Genomic DNA, 20,029 nt, shown 5'->3' with positions numbered 1-20,029 from the left:
TTACACCGGACTGTCTTGTAGTTGACTAGTTGCAGGGACTAAGCTGAACTGGCTTAGACTAGACTAAGCTGGACTAGTTTAGTGAAGCGTTTGTTGCAGTGTCGGACTAAGAATCAGGTAATTAACAAACTATACTATTATATTATTTAATACATATTATAATATATTTTTTTATTATTGATTTAACATTTTTCTTTTTTTCTTTTCTTAAAAACTCTACTCTCTCTGGAAACTTCTCACTTCTCCTCATTGGCTTTGTCCCAATCCCTCATTATCACCTCTTTCTCCCTCTCTGTCTCTATATCTCTCTTTGTCCCCAAACTTGTTTTCTCCATCAAAATTGTTTGCAGAGATGGCTGGAGCAAAGGATTGTCATTGTAAGTCTACAACAATGTTTCATAACTCTGTTACTGCACTGTCAATCATTTCACGAATTCAATAACAAGCTAGCAACGAAAGATGTTATATTTCTCTATTCAATTAGCCAGATTCGAAGTGAGAACTTTATGCCAAGCTATTAGAACTTTGTTCATCTGTGTTATATGGGTAGCAGTTATTAATTTTTTTTTTCTTTCAATTTTGGTGGTTGGAGTTTGAGATTAGGCGATGGGTGTGTCCACGCGGTTGTGAGTTGCAGTTGTCCCCCTGGCTCGGGCCACGGACGAGCAAGCGTCGCCGACTGCATGGCCACGGTGACGGTGCCGTAGAAGAAAGAATGGAAAGCCCAGGGAATGGAAGTCGGGATTTAGCAAGGGGAAGCTCGGGGTCTTGCTGTCGGCCTCGTCTTCATTTTAGTCCCACTTAATACCTTGCAAAAGCTCGGGACTCATTAACGAGGTTTAGCGAAGCGGAGACCGCCTCCTAGTTGAGGCGAGTCTCATGTACTTTAGTCCAGGCCCTTACCAAACGTAGGATTATAATTCTACTTAAGCCAATCCAAGCCAGTCCCACTTAAGGAGGTGTAACAAACGCCCCCTAAGGGTACAAGGAAGAAGGGGGCGACATGAAACCTAACCCCTTTAAAACTAAACCTAAAAGTCTAAATCTACAAAATAGATTAAGCAACATCACAAGGTTAAGAGAAAAAAATCAAGAAAGTGAGTCAAACTTGTATGTTGATATGCAAATTAATTTGAGAAACGGTAGCCAGGAAAGCCAGCATAGTCTGAAACAAGGCAGCACGAGCCGCCAACGGAGGAGAACCATGCCATAATTAAGTTAGAGAAGACGAGCCCATGTTAGCAAAATTGTCCGCAACAACATTTCCTTCGCAATATATGTGAGAGGCGTAGAAAGCCATCTTCCGAATGCGGTCCAAACAAATAGACCATTGCATACGAAGAGGTCAATGAGGACCAAAATCAATCGATTGGAGAGAAAAAAAAACACTAAAAGAGTCACTTTTCCAACCTAAGGCAAAGCCAATAATAATTGCTGATAATTCTGCAAAGAAAGAGTTGCGATAACCAATTCCTTGGCAGAAGCCACCAAGAAATTGACCATGGTAAACCCTAAAAACTCATCCACTAGCAGCAGGACCGAGATTTCCTTTGGACAAACTATCTGTATTAAGTTTAATCCAAAGAAACCAAGGAGCAGACCAAAAGGAAGAATAGTTGGTGCCTTGCAAGGGATAGGCTGGATCCCTCAAGAAGAAATGATACGAGTGTCAAAACCTTGAGAATAACTAGGAATAAACTTCCCACCATGAACGATCCCAGAATCGATGGACATGCAAAGACGACGAAAATAGATTGGACGACCCTAAAAATAAACTTATTTCGAGCTTTCCAAATAGCCAAAATAGTAGAAAGATCCGCAAAAATCCAGAGATTGTACAACTGTTGGGAAAAGTGCTTACATACTTAGGCATCCCAAAAAGCAACCAGAGAATTTGAAAAAGACAATGAGGACCAAATTGGCATGCTAACAACCTCCAAAGTTGTCTAGGTATCCGATAACCGAAAAAAAGATGAATAGTAAACTCCTCATAATTATGACATAAACAACAAATGGATGTATGTGACATTATTTCTATGACTAGTTGTCGTATTCGTGTGAAATATTGGCGTCTGTAATAGGATATAAAGTTTCAAAAGGATCTAGGCATTGGTCGGATGGCAACCAGGGGCTTAGGCTTTTTTTTTTTTTTTTAATTTATTATATAACCTATAAATAAATGTTTACTTAAGCTTAAAAATAATACACAATTGTACTAGGATACAAAAATTGTAAAATAGAACACCATGTAGATTGTATTAGGACATATGCATATGGTCTAATATAATTGGATAAGATGTTTGGTTTCTACCCATGCATCTCAGGTTCGAAACTCTCTCATTCCTAAATTATTGTAATAGTTTCGAACGCTTCCCTCTCTCCTTAATAATAATATTTTTTTTAAAAATGACATATTGAAAACATGGTGAACAAGTATTTAATGAGTGTTCATACCAGTATTAAACAAGGTTCTAAAAAACGCTAGGCGCTAGTCGGGCGGCGGGCTAGCGCCTAGCACCTAGGCGGCTAGGCGGGCGCCTAGGCGGCCTAGGTGGATTTAGATAAATTTCTTGCATATCTTGTAAATAGGTGCAGATTGACACTTATAAAAAATTAGATTTATTATATATTATATGACTAAATATTTACTTATTTTATGTATATAATATGATAGTCTAAGAAAAAAACCATATTTAAATAATTCACATAACATTTATATATAACATATATGTATAGATATATATTTATTTATATCCCAACTTTTTAAAAGATGACAAGACCATGCAATGCCAGTTGGTGGCTTCAAAAACCGGTTCCACTCCACCTCTCTCACATTCCCTAACAACAAAAGCATGCAGTGCGCCAGTGGGTGGTATCAAAATTTAAAACCGGGTTCCACTCCCCAAGGTGGAGCTCAGATTAAAACCACATTTGACCCATTGGAAAGTGAAAATACCATGCCCATTCAACCCTTTCGTTTCTTCTTCTTCATTAGCCCTTTTCAGAAGCTCAAAACTAAATCTACAAGACTGCAACTCACGCTGCCGAGGTTCTCTCTCTCTCTCTCTCTCTCTCTCTCTCTCTATTCGTACTCTCTCTTCCCTCATCTGCTCATAGACGGCAAGCTTCAGAAGCTCGCTGAGGCTCTACTTCTACGTACAACATCAATAGTTGCATATTTGTTACGAGAGTTGCAGCGATTTTGGGATTTGCAGCCGCCTTGACTGCCGCCTAACACCGCCTAGAATGCCTAACGAGCGCCTAGGCGGCCGCCTAAATCCTCCCCGCCTTGAGTGAACGTTTTGGCAGAAATCGAGTCGGGGCACCGCCGCCCAGTGCCTAGGCGGCCGCCTAGGCCGATTTTTAGAACACTGGTATTTAACAAGTCTCTTATGATTTTTTGAAAAATAAAATGCAAAATAAGTTATCTATTTTCTGTTTAAGTGAGAGTCGCCACCTAGACGGGTTTAGGCAGGCTAGGTTGGCGCCTAGATAGGTCTAGGCTCTTTCTTAATTTTCAAATGCCTAGAAATTAATCGAGACAGTGACCAACCTGCTAGCACCTAGGTAGGGTCTAGGCAGTGCTAAGCGATAATTTTTAGAACAGTGGGATATATATATCATACTAAAAGCAAAATTACAATTTATAAGAAGCTAATACGCTCAATTTCTTCATACTTCCAAATGTAGCTTGTATAGATGTTTCTAACATCATTCATATATCGGTCTAACCAAAAATGTTCTCTTGGGATCAATGGTGGAGCCACCGACAAGGCTTAGGTGGGTTGTAGTCCAGGGATGTTTTTTGTAAATTCATGCTTTAATTGCCTTTTTTTTTTTGAATGGAAGACGATATCATTAACTTAGGAAAATTACAAAGTGTCTTGGATAAGGAGGTCCAAAATAACACTAGGAGGCTCCTCAACCCAAACTACCCTTATCTCAATGGACAATGCTACCTTTGCCAAATAATGAGCAATACTATTATTATTCCTAGAAACAGAAATAAACTTAGAAGCAGTAAACAAATCTGCACTATGAAGGACATTCCCCTCTAACAAATCCATGGCCGACTCAATTTTAATACATGTTATTATTTAATGTATACTTAGTGCATGAAAGGTAATAAATAATACCTTTTATGCTAAAAATAAAATGAGTTTTCTCTCTATTCCCCATCCTTTTATCCTATTCTTAAAGAAAAAGACATTTTACCCTATGCAATCTAGTTATTGTACTACTTACTCAAGAAAATCAGCTTTTTGTAATTTACCCTTTATAATCAACCATTAAACCCCTAACTCCATCTGATCAAAAAAAAAAAAAAACACTAACTCCATAATTTTCTTACTTTCCGTTGAGATTTTTCATTGAATGTCTTTGAATTTGTTGATTAATTACTTATATGGTCCTTGAATTTGTTGATTAGATTATGATTTTGAAAAAAGCTTATATTTCATTGCTGTTGTTTTTCATTCGGGGAGAAGATCGAACTTCATAATTGACGACGAGCTTGGAGACATTCGCCATTGAATGTATTTTAATCAAGTTCTGCGGACTGATGATGATGGGCAATTTGCTGTTAGGTGTTGGTACTTCCGCGCGCATGCATGGATCTGTTCTTTAGTTTTTGACTTTGTTAATTTACAAGTTTAACAAGAAGAAAAGCCATTTACATCGATATTTCCTTCTCAGAAAATCGTTTCCTTTTGGATTGAAAATAAAACACGACAAATAATTTTTCGTATCATAAATTCTGCCAGCGAAAACATTATCCATCTATTAAACTAAAAAAATGACTCTCTATCTTGGCTTAAACCCTCTTAAATTCGGATCATCTGCTTGGTCCTCCTTCTTCAATACTATCCTAATATACTCTCTCTCTCTCTCTCTCTCTCTCTCTCCACGGCAACCTCAGGTGTTGCCTTTGCTTTGCATTAGATCGTCTCATGGGATTTTAACTCCACTTATCTACATGATTATGAAACTAATACAAACGCAACTTCTAATAGGATACTAATGTTCGTTGCACTGGGTGCTGATGGGGGTTTTGTGTTGGTTGGTGCGTTTGGTTTTTTGTTGGTTCATCTTGAGGAAGAGGTGGTGACACGCCTCGACCCCGATATTCCCCGAATACCAGGATAGACACGTGTTAGCCGACACCCGAGGGTGACGAAAGCCATTAATTGATACAAAAGCTAAGAATAAGAAATAAATAAGAGTTAGAAATTTAAAATACAATGAATTAAAATTTTAGGAACGTGCTCAGAGCATACAACTAACTAGAGTTCTAAAAGAATTAATATAAAATTGAATAAATAAAAGGATGTGGGTCCTACACCGAGAGGACTTGAATATGCCAATGCGAAAGCGTTGACGTTGGGATCGTATGCCTCGATTCTAAATCCTGAAAGGGGGCGCAAAACAAGGGTGAGTGGACCAAGTTCATATATATACATAATAATAAAACAGTTATCAATGTACTAACCCCCATGTTTATAAATAATGAAAACTAATAGCATAATAAATGATAGGTTTTCTGAAACTCTAGCATGCCATAAAATATCTCGACAGGTATAACGCGAAAAAACATCACAAAAGATACATCGCGTAAATCATCTCGTAAATCGTCTCGTAAGCGCGGTGTGCTGCTAGTAAGATCACTGAATAAATATAACTCCCGGCCTAATGCCTACTCCGTGGTCTCTACGCCCGTAGCCAGAGATTACCAACTCCCGGCCCAATGCCTGCTCTGTGTCCCTCAGCCCGTAGCTAGGGATTATTTCTCCCAGCCTATCTGCCAACACCAGATCCTCGCCCCAGGCAGCATAGTGTCCACTAGGTACGCACAAATAGTTACGCCTCTAAAAAATAACCACTTCATAGTATAAAGTCATTCATCGTCTATACTATAAAGAGGGGTTTTCTAAAACATGTTCTAGCATCCTATCGTCATCCATCAGATAGTCTACCAGTTCATGATTTTTATAGAAAATACGATATATCAAAATATAGTTCAATATAGACTAACAATTAATTTCTCACAAAAAATGAGACGATAATCAATATTTAAGTAAAACTGCTTAACATAAAAATCAATTCAAAAACTCGTAAGGCATGCTATTCATTTATGCAATTAAACAATAAAATCATGTAATTTTAGAAGGGGTCCACTCACAGTACTTAGCCGCCAAAAGCTACGCCACTAGCGAAGACGAAAACGTCACAATAATTGTCCCTAAGTACAAAAATGTACAATAAATAAAACTATATAATAGAAATTGAATTTGGGAAAACGGATATTGGAAACGGATTCAGAACGTCAAATTACCTAAGAAGGGTCCAGGACAAAAACCTGAAAAGTCAACCCTAAAGTCAACGTTGACCGGGGGTCAACGGTCAAACTAGGTCAAATGAGTTTTAGGATTGAATCCGGATTAGGGTTTAGGTTATATAGGATTAGGATCTATTGGGTTTTGGGTTTAGGGTCCTAAGGTTTTTGGTTAAAAAAGGTTAGGGTGAAAAGGGGTGGTTTGGGCTTAGGCCCAAACCCACACACAACACACACACACACACACACACCCACACACACACTCACGGCCCAAAGGCCTCACAACCAAAAGGGTTGGGCTCGGCAGGGAAGACCCAAAGGCCTTTGGTTTGGTGGGTTGCCGAACCCAAGGATGAAGAAGACCGGAATTCGGCCGGAAATCCACACCCACTTTAAACGGCCATAACTTTGTCAAAACAAAACGAAATCAAGTGATTCAAAAACTAAAGTTGTATCCCTCGAAGAGACGAAGAGAATGGTACCTCACATGACGTCTAACTAGCTGTTGTTTGACCGGAAAATACCTCGAAAGCTGTCGGACTCACAGGAAACTGGGTAAGATTCAAATGCGTATAACTTCTTCAATAATCAACGAAATTAGGTGAAACAAAAAGGAAAGTTGTATTACTCAGGGAGACGAAGAGATTGATACCTTACACGCCAGCTAACTCGCCGTGGTTTGGCCGAAATGGCCTGGAAAGGGGCGGTGCTCGCCGGAGGCTCCTGGGATTTCGTCGTCCTTTCTACAACGGGAGAGAGAAAACTGCAGAGGTTGTGATGGTAATGTCCTCAGCAGATGGCGTGGCTGAGTGTTGCTGGGGAAAAAGGAGTTGCAGCGAGGGAGAGAGATGAGGTCCGAGAGAGAGACACAGGAGAGTGAGTTGCGGGAGAGGTGAAGGAGAAAAGAGAACTGAGAGAGGAGAGTGGGAGACCGGAAAACACAAAAATAAAACAAGGTGGGCCCCAAGGCTCACCAATTAAGGACTAAAACTATTTTTAAAATATAAAAGGGGGTTGGGGGTGTTTCAGGTGGAAAAGAGGTGAAATCATTGATGAACGTCCTATGGCAAACATGGATTGGAATGACAATGATTTTGAAAGGCAAACTGGCCCAAGGAAGTTTTCCGATAACAAGTTGGCTCGTACGACGAGTAACTTTGCGGAGAGAGAAAAGCTTGGAGAGGGAGGATTTGGTGGGGTTTATAAAGGCTTCATAAAAGACTTGAACTCATATGTGGCGGTTAAGAGGATATTTAAGCGATCTAGACAAGGGCCGAATGAGTACGCATCAGAAGTAACGGTCATAAGTCGACTTAAGCATGGGAACCCTATTGCAACTCATTGGTTGGTGCCACGAAAAGAGAGCTTCTACTTGTTTACGATTTCATGCCAAACGGCAGTTTAGATTTCCATCTTTTCAGGGCTAAAGCCTTGTTGGTTTGGGAGGTAAGATACAAAATTGTGCAAGGTTTAGCGTGTGGTTTGTTCTATCTACACCAAGGATGGGAACAATGTGTGCTTTGATGAGTAGATTTTATATTATATATTTTACCCTAATCTTAGTATATTTTGGTTAATATTTTGGAAGAATTTTGATACTTTGAATTGTATTTTCAATATAGGACTTTCGACTTCCTCGGGAGCAAAACAGGACCAAATGGACGAATTTTGGAGTAATTCCAGTTGGAGGACGTTTGTGAGTCACTTAGCTTGATAGTATAAAAATTTGGGATTTTTCCACCAGGCGGTTATTTTCTGGCGATAAAATAAAGAAGCAGTGCGCAGTACTGGAAAATGACGTTTTTGGGCTTAAATTGCATTTTTGGAGCCTAAGATGACCTCAGATGGGTTCGTGGCCTTCTGGAGAAGTGTTCAGAATATTCCAAACATTAAATCCAGCTATATTGGGCCAGTTTTGGAGCAGCTTATGGGTCCAAAACGTGGCTGTTCAGATTTTAGGCGAATTTTGCCATTTAATTTAGGGTTATGTTTCCTATTTTTAGGGGGATTATTAATTTTAGTTTCCTAGGGTTTGTGTGGAGGCTTAGCAGATATATTGCTTGGCCGTCTACCATATTTTATACACACTTTATTTTATGCAATTTTGGAGATAGAGAGAAGTGCTAGGGTTTTGGAGATTTTCTACTTGAAGGTGTTTTCAATCCTTTTCTTAAGAATATTTTCTATGATTTCAATTATGAGTATGCGGAACTAATTTCTTTTGCTAGGGCGAAGCCTTGAGCCTTAGCATGAATATGTGATTTTTATTTAATTGCTTATGATTGATTGCATGCATACTTTGAATTGTTAATCACCGGGATAAAAACTATCTAATTGTCTTAATGCCTGATCACCATTAGGATCTTTAGAAAAGTGATTTGATGCAATTTTGGTCGGAAGGTTCCCTGAAATTGACGTTGGCTTCTTGTGATTAATAATTGTAATTTCACTTAGGATGAATACCACGTCTTAAGGATTGCATGGTTTTTCAAAGGATTTTCATAAAGCATAATGAGTCTTTCATGTTCAGATTTGATCCGAACGTCCGGACGGGTTGCATGTTAGATATACGTTCTATGTTGGAGGTTCCAAGTAGAATATGAATTAGGAAAATCTAACCTTCAAAGTGGCATGTGTAGATCACAAATAATTGGTAAAAGTTCATAGGATTGCTAGGTTATGGTGGAACCCTAGTGCTTTCTTAATTTGATTTCTCCCAAAACTGTTTTATTTTCCTTCTAGTTTTCAATATTGCAAATTGTTTATTTTAATTAATTAATTTCGTTTTTATTTTAAGTAGGTTATAAAATCAATCACCTCAATTTCTACTTTACAATAACTAATTGGAATTTGGTTTGTTTTGAATTATTTAATAATCCCTGTGGAGAATGACCTTGCGAGATCCGTTTATACTACAACAACCTTGTGATTCTTGCAAGTATAATAGGAGTTTTTAGCTCGTTCACATGAGTAGTAAAATTCCTATCATGCTTCATAGGGATATCAAATCCAGCAATGTTATGTTGGATGCTAATTTCACAGCAAAACTTCGAGACTTTGGTCTAGCTCAACTTGCGAACCACGGAAAGCAATCGAAAACAACTACTCTAGTTGGAACTATGGGCTACATGGCTCTGGAATATGTAACCACAGGCAAGGCTAGCAAGGAATTTGATGTTTACAGCTTTGGAGTTGTTGCTTTGGAGGTAGCTTGCGGGAGACAACCCATCGATTTTTCTAAGTTTGAAAGTACTGAAACCAGCATGGTGGAGTGGGTGTGGGAGCTTTATGGAGAAGGGAAAGTCCTTGAAGCAGCTGATCCGAAACTATGCGGAGGTTTTGATGCGAAGCAAATGGAGTGCTTGTTGGGTTGTGGTGTGCTCACCCAAATTACAATATGAGGCCATCGATACTGCAAGCGATTCAAGTGCTTAACGTTGAAGTTCCATTGCCCATTCTCCCACCAATAATGCCAATGCCAATGGCACCATATTTTGCGCCTTAGTTGAATGTCTCTCATGTTGTCCTGTGATAGTACTGCTGGTTTGGTTTAACTATTTTGCTCCTCAATTTAATGTGTCTCAATATTGCAAAAATTCGAGCTCCGGGCCTTAATTGTGAAAAGCAATTGAATGGTGGTTCATATTAGCTTCAAAACTGGCGTTCTAATTTGTCTAATTTAGGTAATCTCATGATTGCAATTCATTGTATATTTACTACCACATGCCAAAGCCAAAACTACGATGCTATTTGGGTTTCCGTCCAAATATTCAGATTATATGAGGGTTATATTTTATCAAGTTTGGTCACTGAAATTTGACCTTTCAACAAAAAAGATCCTGGAAATAGAAAACCTGTCCATTTGGTCCCTGAAATGGGTATTGCAAACCAATTTGGTTCCCGTGGTTTCCCATTCAATATTCTTGAGAAGATTGCAGAAATGACAATTTTACAAATTTCAAGAGCTAAAATGATTAAAATCAAATAATGATGACATATTAATCAAATATTGACAACACTATTGAAGTACTGATTAAATGTAGACGATATACAGACAAAATCTGGAAAAATGATCTCTTAGCAATTAGAAAATGTAGTTTCATCTTTTCAGGGTAACGGGCTGAAAGAAAAAACTCAAGAAAATCGAAAGTCCCTTTTTAAGAAGTTTCCAAGATCAAAAGTCCCCTTTTAAGAAGTTTCTAAGATGTAGTTTCATCCCTTCCGGGTAACGGGCTGAACGCGTTGAAACTTGCAACTAGCACGACATGACAAAGTTGATGACCCCAAGTGCTGGTTTCGGAACACTTTCACTCACTACAGTCGGTCAACCAGGTCTTCAAGTCCTTTCCCATCAAACTTCTCTATATATTTCCTAAAGAGATATCACATAGTTAATAGATTTTACAGCTGTATTTTTTGGTTTAACAGTCTTGTAACTAATCTCTATGTTAAGAGATTAAATTAAGTATAATTAGTTACTAAGCCTAATTAGACAAATGTATATAAACTGAGTTGTATTTCTTTCTCATTAAGAAAAGATATAATAAAAGATCTTCTTTTCTTATATGGTATCACCGCCTTTCTGCTTTACCGCTTCTCGATCCTTCGATCTCAGTTTTTTGGCCACCGCCACCGCCACCGCCAACACCTCCGCCTCTTAATCTTCTTCGTTCTTTGCGCTTCAGCCATGGCATATTCGACTTCTTCTCCTATACAACCTGATTTTGTTCCTTCTCATCCTGCAAATTCTTTCCCCAATTTTGCATCGATGAACCCTAATTCTTCTAATTCTTCTTCGATCTCGTCAATTTCTTCCATAACTGTTCAGAATATTAGCTGCATGGTCCCTACAAAGCTCAAGCGTGATAATTACCTCGTCTGGAAAGCTCTATTTGCTTCGATTTTCTGACGATACAAACTGACTGGCATCGTTGATGACTCTGAAGTTTGCCCGCCGTCTTATGTTCTTGATGCATCTGGTCACAATATTCCGAATCCGGCATTCGAGATTTGGTATGAAAAAGATAAGAATATCTTGATCTGGTTGAATTATACGCTTTCTGAAGATATAATTCCATTCACCGTTGGTGTCACATCGGCTCGAGATCTATGGCTGAATCTTGAGCATCGATTTGGTAGAGTCTCTGCCGCTCACATCCATCAACTTTGTTCTCGTCTTCACTCTGTTCACAAAGGCGATCTCTCTATCTCTGATTATTTGCAGAAGATTAAAGGCCTTGTTGATTCGTTAATGGCTGCTGGAGCTCCTGTATCTGATCATGATTTGATTGCTGTTACTCTCAATGGATTGCCTGATGAGTATGAGTCTTTCATTGACTCTATCATGCTCCGCCTTTCGACCACAACATTAGATGAACTTCATGGATTGCTGCTCAACAAGGAGGTTTTTATGCTTCGCAAGAAAAAAGGTGTAAATTCTTCTGCTTCTGAGCCTTTTCAAGCTTTTGCTGCGCAGTCTCAACCTCCACTTCCTCCTACACCACAGTTCTACAATTTTCCTCAAGCCTATGCGGCTCATCAATCATTCTCCAATCCTCCACCAAAGTTCTCTAACAATAATCGTGGTCGCGGTTCTTTCCAACGTCGTGGTAATGCTCATAAGAATTTCAACGCTTATCGTGGCCACTTTTCCAATTCTGGAGGTCCTCATGGCAATTACAGGAACAACTATGTCAATCGCAATACTTCTGGTGGTAATCGCAATAGTTTTGGTGGCCGAACTCCTTGTCAAATCTGCAACTCCTTTGATCACGAAGCTCTGGATTGTTATGAGAGAATGAACCCTGCTTTTGCTGGAAGAATTCCTCCTGCAAAGTTAGCTGCTATGTGTGCTCACACTGGTTCTAAACAGTCTCCTACTACTTGGTTGATGGACTCGAGTGCCACCTCTCATATAACTAATGACATTTCTGCTATCCAATCTCCACATCCGTACTCTGGCGAAGACAAGGTGTATATTGGTGATGGACAAGGTATGGCAATCCATCACACTGGTAATTCTACAGTTTCAACACCCCTTGCTAATTTCAGATTGAGTAACATTCTTCATGTTCCACTGATGAAATTTAATTTTCTCTCTGCTTATCAATTCTTGAAAGATAACCATTGTTCTTTGACCCTTGATTCTAATGGTTCTGAAATCAAGGATCGTTCTTCGGGGAGGACGCTTTTTCGCGGTCCAGTTAAAGAAGGTTTCTATCCCTTTCAAGGTCTCTCCAATGTTTCTGCTCCTCATTCTGCGCTCTTCAGTACCAAAGAATCGTTGCAAACATGGCATAAAAGACTTGGTCATCCATCTTCTGCTATGTTTCGGAGAATATTAAATAAGCATAGTCTTGCTCACAGTGGTGACAAACTTGTATCTTTCTTTTGCACCGATTGTGCTATAGGCAAGAATCACAAGTTGTCTTTTTCTTCTAGCACAAGTACTGTTTCTACTAGTTTAGAATTGCTCCATTGTGATGTTTGGGGTCCATCCCCCATCTCTTCTGTCAGTGGCTACAAGTTCTACTTGTTAATTGTGGATGAGTTTACAAAATATACCTGGTTGTTTCCCATGAAATATAAATCTGAGGTGTTCTCTCTTTTTGTCTCCTTCAAAGCTTATGTTGAAAATATGACTGGAAATAAAATCAAAGTCTTGAGATCCGATTCAAGGGGTGAATTTACCAGCTCGAAGTTCAATTCATTTCTATCTCGCTATGGTATTTTTCATCAGTATAGCTGCCCTCATACACCGGAACAAAATGGATGTGTAGAACGAAAGCACCGGCATCTCACAGAGACTGCAAGGACTCTCTTGGCTTCTTCTCGTGTTCCCTATCAGTTATGGGTTGAAGCTTTTTCCACTGCCCTGTATCTCATCAATCGACTACCAATCTCTCAACTGGACAGATCTCCTTGGGAACTTCTATTTCGTAAATCTCCTGATTATTCAAGATTAAAGGTCTTTGGCTGCAGCTGCTATCCTTGGCTTAAACCGTATACTTCTTCTAAATTGGATGGCAAAAGCACTCATTGTGTTTTTCTTGGTTACAGTCTTCAGTATAAGGGGTATCGGTGCTTAGATATTCAAACTCAGCGCCTTTATATTTCATGACATGTGTTGTTTAATGAAGGACATTTTCCTTTTCATGATGCATAGCATATTCAGCCTTCTTCAATGCCACAAGGTTCGGATTCTCCTTCTCCACCCTTCACTCTTCCATTTCCCATTTCTTCCCATGCTCCAGCATCATCTACAGCGTCACCAGTCCCTTCTTCATCCCCTGTTTCCTCTCTGCCGTCTTCCTCTCAACCTTTTCCTCCACCTTCATCTTTACATTTGCCATCCAGTTCTTCCTCTCCACCTCAACCCCATATTCCTACCAACTCTCATCCTATGATTACCCGATCCAAAGCAAGTATTTTTAAACCTAAAGCCCTCTCCGCAACCAAACATCCAATTGCTATGGAAAACTTTGTGCCTACTACTTTTCTGCAAGCATCCAAACATGCTCACTGGAATCAAGCTATGTTAGAAGAATTTCAAGCTCTTCAAAGCATAGGTACTTGGACTCTTGTACCCTCTTCTCCTCATCAAAACATTGTTGGTTGTAAATGGGTATTTCGCATTAAGCGCAAACCCGATGGCACAGTTGATCGATACAAGGCCCGTCTTGTTGCCAAAGGGTTTCACCAACAAGAGGGCATTGACTTCAAAGAGACCTTCAGTCCTGTTGCTAAACCCATGACTATTCGCATCTTATTGACTCTTGTTGTTCAACATGATTGGTTCCTAAATCAGCTTGATATTAGCAATGCTTTTTTGCATGGATCACTGAAAGAGGAGGTGTTTATGCAACAACCTCCTGGTTTTGTTGATATTTCTCAACCTTCCTCTGTATGCAAGCTCCACAGGTCTCTTTATGGCTTAAAACAAGCCCCTCGGGCCTGGTATGACAAACTTGGTCATGCACTGCTTTCACTTGGTTTTACAAATTCCAAATCCGATTGTTCGCTGTTTGTGAATACCTTTCCTCATCTTGTGATTGTATTAGTATATGTGGATGATATCATTGTCAGCGGCCCACATACTTCTTCTTGTCAAGCTTTCATTCACAAGCTCAGTTCCATGTTCCCTGTTAAAGATCTCGGGCCTCTCCACTATTTCCTTGGACTTGAAGTTCATCGCTCCTCTGAAGGCATTTTCTTGTCCCAAGGCAAATATGCTATGGATCTGCTTCTTAAGACTAAAATGGAGGGCTGTAAACCTTGTGCCACTCCACTTGGCACTACCAAATTAGATCATCTCGGCAATCTGTTGTCTGACCCCAAGGAGTACAGGTCCATAGTTGGTGCTCTCCAATATCTCACCTAGACCCGGCCAGATATTTCTTTTGCTGTCAACCAAGTGTGTCAATTCCTTCATTGCCCCCGAGATACTCACTTCCAAGCAGTCAAACGTATTCTACGGTTTCTCAAATGTACTATTGATCACGGTATCTGGTTTAAAAAAGGTTCTCTGCACCTTACTGCTTTCTCGGATGCTGATTGGGCCGGCTGTGTTTTTTATAGAAGATCAACATCCGGTTATTGTGTTTACTTGGGGTTCAAACCTCATCAGTTGGAGTGCTAAAAAGCAGCCAACGGTTGCCCGATCTTCAACTGAGGCTGAATACCGATCTCTTGCTCTTACTGCTGCCGAAATCACATGGATTTGTAAGATTTTCAAAGATCTTACTTTTCCCCTCTCTCACCCTCCTACCTTATGGTGTGATAATCTGTCTGCCATTTCTTTAGCTTCCAATCCTGTGTTTCATGCTCGTACGAAACATATTGAGATTGATTATCACTATATCAGGGAGCTTGTTCTTGCAGATCTTATCACAGTTTTGTATGTCAACACTGAGCATCAGATTGCTGATATTTATACAAAGTTGATAGGATTTTTACTACTCATGTGAATGGGCTTAAATCTCCTATTTTACTTGCAAGAATCACAAGGTTATTGTAGTATAAACGGATCTCGCAAGGTCGTCTCCACAGGGATTATTAAATAATTCGAACTAATCAGATTCCATTTAATTATTGTAAAGTAGAAATTGAAGTGATTGATTTTATAACCTAATTATAATAAAAACGAAATTAATGAATTAAAATAAACAATCTGCAATATTAGGACTAGAGAGAAGAAAACAGTTCTGAGAAAATCAAATTAAGAAAACACTAGGGTTCCACCATCACCTAGCAATCCTATGAATTTTTACCCATTACTTATGATCTATACATGCCACTTTGAAGGTTAGATTTTCCTAATTCATATTCTACTTGGAACCTCCAACATAGAACGTATATCTAACATGCAACCCGTCCGGACGTTCGGATCAAATATGAACAAAAAAGACTCATTATGCTTTATGAAAATCCTTTGAAAAACCATGCATGATATTCATCCTAAGCGAAATTACAATTATTAATCACAAGAAGCCAGCGTCAATTTCAGGGAACTTTCCAACCAAAATTGCATCAAGTTACTTTTCTAAAGATCCTAATCGTGATCAGGCATTAAAACAATTAGATAGTTTTTATCCCGGTGATTAACAATTCAAAGTACGCATGCAATCAATCATAAGCAATTAAATAAAAATCACATATTCATGCTAAGGCTCAAGGCTTCGCCCTAGCAAAAGAAATTAGTTCCGCATATTCATAATTAAAATCATAGAAAATATTACTAAGAAAATGATTGAAAACACCTTCAAGTAGAAAATCTCCAAAACCCTAGCAATTCTCTCTGTATCCAAAATTGCATAAAAGAAAAAGAAAAAAAAACTCCTCAAACTGTAGACGGCTAAGCAATATATTTGCCAAGCCACCACACAAGCCCTAGGAAACATAACCCTAAATTAAATGATAAAATTCGTCTAAAATCTGAACAGCCACGTTTTGGACCCATAAGCTGCTCCAAAACTGGCCCAATATAGCTGGATTTAATGTTTGGAATATTCTGAACACTTTTCCAGAAGGCCACGAACCCATCCCAGGTCATTTTGGGCTCCAAAAACGCAATGTAAGCCCAAAAACGTCACTTTCCAGCATTGCGCATTGCTTCTTTATTTCATCGCCAGAAAATAACCGCTTGGTGAAAAAATCCCAAATTTTGATACGATCCAGCTAAGTGACTCAAGAACGTCCTCCAACTAGAATTACTCCAAAATTCGTCAATTTGATCATGTTTTGCTCCAGAGGAAGTCGAAAGTCCTATATTGAAAATACAATTCAAAGTATCAAAATTCTTCCAATATATTAACCAAAATATACTAAGATTAGGGTAAAATATATAATATAAAATCTACTCATCAAACCATGTCTTCTCAACCAAACCATGTTGCTCCCAAACTCACGGATCTGCAAATGTTTAGGTAGAAACCGTAACCCTTTTTATTGATTGACTATGATCTGATACTTGAATAATAACCACTACTGTGATTGAAAAATAACACTCAAATCCAGCGTACAACTGAGAGGCAACAACCTTGAGCTTCCGGTCCAGTGGTCCCTGAAGGCAGCAAAAACGACAAATGTCTCGGCCTCTGCAAATCACGAAGGTAAAGATCTCGTTCTTCTGCAGTTGGTAGACTCAACATTTACATGTTCACGACAGTTCTTTATAATGCCATATTTAACCTGTATGTATTCCCAAAATAACTCTATACGAACAGAACACATACAAGCACTTCAAGCACTTGGATCTCTAAACGGGTAATAACTGCGGATTAAAACACATGGGCTCCCAGAAAAGAATGAAGTAAGCCCTAGATCCGACCTGAGAACATACATGTAGGCCATGTGAACTAGAACCGTTTAGAGGACATACTGAAGAACCTATCCCAGACTTGAATAATGACATACTATTCAACTTCAATGCCTGAGTAATAAAACTGCTGAAAAATAGTCTGGGTGCTAACTCATGAATCTGGTTAATTCTGTATAGATGCTCGTTCTATGTCCTGCATGTACTCATAGTGGTGCTCTTTGTGTAGGGGTATACGGATCCATAATAGAGCTGAGGGAAAAGAAGTAAACACACAAGCTCAATGGACGAAATCAGCAGAGGCCGCATGACCCAGATCGGTGCATCTGAGAGGTAAAATTCGAATCCTTGCAAGTGTAGTTGTTGTAGATCTGGTAATAATAACTGTACTCAGTTCTGTGGTGTATGGATCTGTCATTTAATTGTGCTTCTTCTCCATGCATCGCAAAACTGAGCTGCAGAAAATTAACTGCTCAAAATTATGTCTCTGCTGGATCTGCAACAATCTCCCCCAAACTTGCATCTGTGAATGACTGTTTATGTTGACTGCTTTAAATTTCCAGTATAGTGTAGATGTGGTTGATGTGAACGTTAGACTTGCTGCTGGGTGCAGGATTCCAGCATAGGACGCGCTTTATTTTCCACGTTCGCAACCTGCAATTAACCAATATGCGTTAAAAAAATTAAATAAATAAATAAAATAAAAATAAACTGGGTAAATAAAATCAGCCTGCAATTTTCCATTTTTGAATTTTCGTTGTTTTATTTATTTATTTTTATATGAATTTTTTATTTTATTTTATGTATGTTTTTTTTATATTAAAGAGAAAATCAAACGAAAATTAAAATTAGGAAAGAGTTTAGAAAAATTGGGTTGCCTCCCAATTAGCGCTTTATTTTAAGTCTGTAGCTAGACGTTGCGGAAGTCCGGTGGCTAGATCACTGGTGCTTTCAGAGTTGATGACTCGCCTACACCAAATTTCTCTATGCATGATTTTAGTTGATGTTTGGTAACCTTGAATGAGAAATTTGTGCCCTCACCCTTGATGTCCACATTACCCTTCTGAAAAACTTTAGTAACTATAAAAGGACCTTTCCATCGAGACTTTTGTTTCCCTGGAGATGATTTGAAATAAGAACTTAACAACCACACTTTTTTACCAGGCTGTATTTTTGCACAAATTGGACTGCTTCGTAATTTTTCATGTTTTTTCATAGTGTTAATTGGCTGGTCTTCATGTAGCACCCTTTGCTGGTGTGGTTTAGGACTTGTACAATCATGAGTTAAATTCGGGGGCTTTATGGACAGATGGTCAGTTGATGATCTGTTCATAAACTGGGCACTTGGTAAACCTTCCAATGCATTAAGACGCATGCATTCTTGCTTGTCACCTGAATGTATGCTTGCTTCAAACAACTTGAAAACAACAGTTTGATCTTCAACCCGAAATGTGAGTGTTCCAGCTTCAACGTCAATAAGAGTCCGGGCTGTTGCTAGAAATGGGCGGCCCAAAATAATGGGCGTTGTCAAATCCTCATCCATGTCCAACACCATAAAATCAGCTGGTAAATATAAATTGTCAACCTTCACAATAACATCTTCAATGACTCCTCTAGGGTAGGTAATTGAACGGTCAGCCAATTGAATAATACTGGAGGTTGGCTTTAGCTCACCTTCACCTAAACGTTTGAAAACAGAATAAGGCATTAAGTTTACACTAGCACCTAAATCAATTAAAGCACTACTAAAATCACAATTTCCAATGGTGTAAGAGATAGTAAAACTCCCTGGATCTTTTTTCTTTGGAGGCAATTTATGCAATAAGACCGCAGTGCACTGTTCTGTTAGAATCACTTTTTCGGATTCCACAAGCTTCTTTTTCTTTGTACAAACGTCCTTAAAAAACTTAGCATAAGATGGAATGTTCTTGATTGCATCAATTAATGGAAGATTAATTTGAACTTTAGCCAAATTTTTCATAAAATCTATCAACTGTTGATCTTTAGCTTTAAGCTTCAACCTTTCTGGATAAGGCATAGGAGGCTCATAAACACGTTCTGTAGTTTTTGTGGTAGCTTCTGCAGTATTTTCGGATCTGTCTTGGGACTGTCCAGAATCTGCAGAATTTTCAGAATCTGCAAAATTTGCAGATTTAGTTTGAGGCAGTTCTGCTGCCTGTGAATTTCCAACAGAATCTTCATGTCTGCTGTTGTAACTTTTGCCAGACCGTAAAGTCTGTATAGCATTGCATTCTTCTCGTCCTTCTGGATTAGGTACTGTTTGAATAGGAAATGTACTCGGTGCCCTTTCTGAAACCTGCAAAGCAATCTGCCCAATTTGTTTTTCCATATTTTTCATTGATGCATGCAGATTTTGGATTTCTTGACTGGTAGTATTTGCTAATTTTTCAATTGCAACCTCCCAAGCAGCCTTTGGTGCAGCAGGTTGCTGTACCTGCTGTTGAAATTGAGGCCTAGTGTGTTGTTCTTTGTCCCACCTTAGATTAGGATGATCTCTCCAACCTGGGTTGTAGAAATTAGAATACGGGTCATATCGAGGACGCTGGAAATTGTTAAATGTATTAACCTGCTCTGCTGTAAAATCTGGAGAAACATCTCTATGTGGGCAGCTCATAAAATCGTGAGTTATCATGTTGCAAATGCTGCAGGCAGCTTGTAAGGGCTGTTGTACAGCAACCTGTGAACCTGGTATTCTCTGTAATAACATGTCAAATTTTGCATCAAGCCTTTTCTCCATTTTTTCAATTTGTGCTGTAACATATGGAGAGACAGTAGACATCTCAAAAGCTGACCTATGAATATATGCATTTGATCATATTCAACCCTCTGAAAAATATATGTATTTGATCAGTAGTGTTAAT

General features: G+C 38.9%; 1 pseudogene; it reads left to right on the top strand.

Moving 5' to 3' along the window:
• Positions 1–7,127: 7,127 nt before the first annotated feature.
• Positions 7,128–10,062, top strand: LOC126617155 (L-type lectin-domain containing receptor kinase IX.1-like; annotated as a pseudogene).
• Positions 10,063–20,029: the final 9,967 nt, after the last annotated feature.

The sequence above is a fragment of the Malus sylvestris genome, chromosome 3, assembly GCF_916048215.2.
Source record: "Malus sylvestris chromosome 3, drMalSylv7.2, whole genome shotgun sequence".
Classification (NCBI taxonomy): Eukaryota; Viridiplantae; Streptophyta; class Magnoliopsida; order Rosales; family Rosaceae; genus Malus; species Malus sylvestris.
This window is presented reverse-complemented; position numbering and strand designations above follow the sequence as displayed.